Source organism: Mirounga angustirostris, unplaced genomic scaffold (assembly GCF_029215605.1).
Source record: "Mirounga angustirostris isolate CCGP_5_RB_7025 unplaced genomic scaffold, mMirAng1.0.hap1 SCAF_13, whole genome shotgun sequence".
In the NCBI taxonomy this organism is placed as follows: domain Eukaryota; kingdom Metazoa; phylum Chordata; class Mammalia; order Carnivora; family Phocidae; genus Mirounga; species Mirounga angustirostris.
Genome location: NW_026991721.1, coordinates 69,318,957 through 69,324,160, shown reverse-complemented (window position 1 = coordinate 69,324,160; position 5,204 = coordinate 69,318,957). Strand labels below are relative to the sequence as shown.

Below are 5,204 nucleotides of genomic sequence, written 5' to 3'. Positions count from 1 at the left end.
ATAAAAAGAAAGCTATTGAAAAGAAAAAAGCACTTTTGTTGAGTTTGGGGAATTGTTAATTATTGATGTTATTAAACCTAATTAGGAACTAACCTTAAATAATTTATCTAATTCTATACATTATGTTCCTTGAAATCTCTACCATTCTCTCAACAACTCGTATAATTTGTTTTATAACTGAAGCAAATTTTTTTCACACTATAATTTAGAATTCTTGCTAAAAATAACATTTTCTTTGAATACAAATTGGCCTTTGAAGTCAAGATTCAATATGAGTGATTGCTGCATAGGAATAGGCATTGTTTTAAATACTCATTTGAAAAGCATATGTAGTAGTCAAACCTGCCCACGTTTTTACTCTCTAATTAATGAATTTTAAATGAAAATCTAATTTATTTTACCTATGAATGCATGAACCTTTAAAGATATATAGTATATTTATTGTGTATAACTTTACAACTCCTATAATAATCACAACTTTCTGAGGATTCCAAAAGTCATAGGGTCTGCTTATACCATCTCTCATGATGAGATATGATTATTTACCTTAAATTTATTTAGAATCTTTCAAAAAATGTAATCCATTTTTATAGAGTATATCTTTCAAGGTCAAGGGATGGATATGTTACATATATATACATACATGTATATGTTAGATATTGATATATATTGGTATAAAATGATTATATTATATACCTTATAATGTTCATGTACCATTCCAAGTGTTGGATATGCTTTAAATTATTTAGTCTTTAAACCTTTGAGTTAGAAGCATGATCAATGTATTTGAGGATGAGTAAACTAAGTGAGGCCTCATGTAGCAGGAACTCTGATTTCTAAGGTGTGGGCTTTGTCTGTCTGGCAGTGGTATGTGTGAGCATCATGCTGAAGCTGGATATGGTAATATTTTAAAAATTTATGGATGGGAACCAATGGCTGCTACCATTTCCGGAGAAATGCCCACAATAACAGCAAGAAAAATAAAAGGGGAAAGGCTGTGCTCCCCTACTTCTACCTATCAGTCACACTCTAATATAAAAGGCAGAGAAAAGGAAAAAAGGGGAGTAAAGTGCAGAAGATGCAGACAGAAAACAAATAATAAGAAGAGGGATTAAAACCTAACACATCAATTACATGTTAATATTACTTAATTGGACTATGTTCATTTAACGGAATAAAATGGTTAGGATGGATGACAACCTAAACTATATATTGCACATATATGCATATAAACTCTATATTGCATACTTTAAATATAAGGACATACAAAGATTGGAAGCAAAAGGATGGCAAAAAAAAATATGTCTCACTAATATTAATCCTAAAAACCTTTATGACAATATTAATACAAGTGGAAATTTGTTTTAAGTTAATAAGTACTACAAATAAAGCAGGCTATATTTCTTTTTTTTTTTTTAAAGAATTTTTATTTATTTGACAGAGAGCAAAAGCAGGTGGAGTAGCATGTAGAGGGAGAGAGAGAAGCAGGCTCCCCGCTGAGCAAAAAGCCAGACATGGGGCTCGATCCCAGGACCCTGGGATCATGACCTGAGCTGAAGGCAGCCGCTTAATCAACTGAGCCACCCAGGCAACCCAACCAGGCTATATTTCATAATATTGCAAGATCAATGCAATGAGTGGATTAAAAAAAACTTCTAAATATATATATATGCCTATATAACATAACTTTTAAACATATAAAACAAAAAGGAAAATTAGAAAAATTTACATAGTGGGAATTTTTAACATATCCATTTCAATTATGGATAGCTCAAGCAGATGAAAAGTCAAAGACCTATAGAAAATTTTAAGATAATTAATATATTTAATTATAGAAAGCTCTACAGAGAAGATAAAGCTCTACAGAACAGTTGCAGAATATTTTTAAAAGATTTTATTTAAGAGAAAGAGTACATGCTGGGGAAGGGGCAGAGGGGGAGGGAGAGAGAGAATCCCAAGCAGACTGTGCTATGAGCATGGAGACTGATGTGGGTCTCAGTCTCATGACCCATGAGATCATGACTTGAGCCAAAACCATGAGTCAGAAGTTTAACTGACTGAGCCACCCAGGCACCCCAAGTTGCAAAATATTTTAAATGATCTTGGAGTGATTATCAAATTCATAACAAGTCAGATCATAAAATAGTCACAACAATTTTTAAATGAGTAAATAATATAGATTATGTTTTCTGAATAGAGTAAAAGTTACAATCAATAATAAAAGATAACAAGGAAATCCTCAAATATTTGGAAATTGAGAAATATATATCTAGATACTATATGGGTCAAAGAACAATTCTAATGGAAATTAAAATATATTTTGATTTGAATGATAATGAAATATCTAAAAATTTGTGGGTTTCAAATTAAGTCAGGTTTAAAGAGAAATTTGTAGCCATATAACAGAAATAAAGACTGAAAATCTGTGCTCTCAAGAAGTGGAAAAAATTAAACACCTAACCTTTATGAGAAAAGGGAATTAAGAAAAGAAACAGTGATACAGAAAACAAACCTGTAATGGAAACTACCAACAAATCCAAAAGTTATTTGACTAAACCTGTCACCCCACAGAAACAAAAGTGGAAGACCATAGCCGGAAGAAAATGATGACTTGAATACAGATTCTAAAGCCATTGAAAAGATAATAGGAGAGTATTACTTTAATATAAAACTTCAATATAGCAAATGTTTAAATTTGGATGTAATTGATGAATGCCTAGAAAAACACATTCTGTCAAAAATGATCAAGAAGAGTTAGAAAATCTAAATCTCAATTATAGCAATGGAATCTGTAATTAAAAACTTCCCACAAAAGATATCTCCAGGCTTAGATGGCTTCATCAGTAAATTTTTCAATCTTTTGAAGAGTAACATCAGTCTTACCAAAGTATTTTAGAAAATGGAAAAAAGGGAGAACACCTCAGAACTCCTTTCATGAAGCTTTCATGAAACTTATAAAGATATTACAAGAAAGGAAAACTATCTTATGAGTTCTAAACAAAGTACTAGCAAATCAAATTCAAGAAACATATTAAAAAGGATAATACATCCCAGCCACGTTTTTAATTCCTGAAATACAAGGATTTTTTTTTTTTTTAAACATTCACGAACCGGTCAGTACAAGGAGCAGGATTCTGGGAAGATGGCAGAGTGGGAAGCGCTAGGAAAAGGTCTCCCTACCTCCACAACAACCGCACTGGCAGAATCTGTATGTTGTAACAATTTTGGAAGTCTGGCATCTGTGGAAGTTTATAACTTAATAGAAGACTTGGAGGCAAATCGTGGTTGATTTCCAGCAATTTCAGCTCTTAGCATGCTACCTGTCCCCTACCTCCAGACCCAGGATAGGCAGCTGTGCACATGTTCCTGGAGCAGTTCGAACACAGCTTTTAGGAGCAAGAGTGGGCCAAAAGGACTCTCCTCCAAATATTGAGGATCTGTTCTCTGATCACTGATTGCTCCTTCTGATCACAGCCTTCTCTGTGGATATAAGTTTGCATTCCTTTAGGATAATCTACTAGTGAGTGGAATTGGTGAATAATATGGTAAATGTATTTGTGTAACTACCAAACTATTTTCCACCTCGTTAGAGTATTTTACACAATCCCCACCAATGCATGAGGTTTCCAGTTGCACTCATCTTTGCCAATACTTGGCATTATTGTACTTTTATTTTAGTGTATAGTATACTAGTGATTAATCGTGGTTTTAGTTTGTATTCTGTAACTAATAATAGTGTGAATATTTGCATATGCTTATTGAAAATATATCATTTTCCTTTTTGATATATGAGTTCAAATCATCTGTACATTTTCAGAGAGATTCCCATCTGTTTTTAATTTCAAAAGTCATCACTAACTCATCTGTACATTTTATGTACATTTTTTCTTCCTGTTATTGAACTTCTCTTGATTATGGATTACATTTTTTCTGTTTCTTTCCATGTCTAATTTTATGTGTACTAGACATTAATTATGACAATTTAGAGGTGCTGTGTTCATTGTCTTCCTCTGAAAGTTTCTAAGTTTTGTTGTATTAAACAGTTCAGTAACTGGCTGATAAGCTTACATTGTCTAATATTAGTTTTACCCTTTGTTTGGATAAATTTGCAGCAAGTCCAAGTCACTGTAACAGGACCCGAACTCCAGAATTGGTTTTTCCTTAGATCATCTGAGTTTGCCTTGACAACTTGTTGGCGGCAGGGGGGATGTTTAGAGTAGCCCATGGTCCTGAGAGCATCCTTATTCCTAAAGGTTGAGCCTTTCTAGTGTCTCAGTTTGTTTCCAGTGTTAAGGAATTCTTTCTATCCTGTTGGGGGCAGGTCTCTACTGTTGCAGATTTGACCTATAATGCAACTGCTTTCTGGTAAGCCTTGCCTAGTCTCACTCTGTGTATGCAAACCTAGACTTCAGCCACAGAGGTAGAGGGAACCCTCCCTCTCCAGTTCTGTGCTGCACCAATTCCAGCCCCTTCAGTAGCTACAAACTCTGATCTCTCATTCTTCAGCACAGCAGAACTACTGTCCTCTACTAGGACTTCAGCTTGCTATAGCCATTTGGAAATATTCTGCAGACAGAAACAAGGATCATCATGAGGTTTACCTCATGAGTTCCCTTTCTCTCAGGGACTGCATTCTTGGGCTTCCCTATGTAATTCCTGGGTGGGTTCCTTTTTCCTTTATTTTACTCAGATTATGATGTCTGAAAAATTTCAGGGCCCCAATTAAGTGGATAGACAAAAAAAATTAAATTCCTTGAAGTAGAGTTGTCTTCCAACATCCTAAATATGTCCTCTTTAATATGGTATCCTCTTCCAGTTTCTCATGTTTATAAATGCTGACTATATTCCAGTGGATTATTTCAGAGTCTGTTGAGACATGATGTAATATTACAAAAATTTAAAAAATTTGAAAACTGTTATTTAAATAGTAGATTTGATTTTCCAAGACTAATTCCTAAATGCCCAAATTCTAGTGTAGTAGAATATGATGAAATTGCTTACAGTCAGTTCCCACAAAAAGTAAAATAGTTAAATAAATTGGAATCCAAATTAATTTTACAGGCTTTTACTCAACAACATCTAGCATTATGTCCTCATGATTTGAAGATGAAAACTAGGTTTCCATTTTTCTCTGTGATAAGTGATAGGGGCATTTTTCTGAGAATGCAAATCAGTATGTTCATATGTGTAAGAAAATACTGATG

At 33.6% G+C, this 5,204-nt stretch overlaps 1 non-coding gene across 1 annotated transcript; it reads right to left on the bottom strand.

Moving 5' to 3' along the window:
- Positions 1-3,788: 3,788 nt before the first annotated feature.
- On the bottom strand, positions 3,789-3,863 carry LOC123858110 (small nucleolar RNA SNORD79). Its single transcript, XR_006794068.1, has one exon. It is a non-coding gene; the product is annotated as a small nucleolar RNA SNORD79 (small nucleolar RNA).
- Between the last annotated feature and the right edge of the window lie 1,341 nt (positions 3,864-5,204).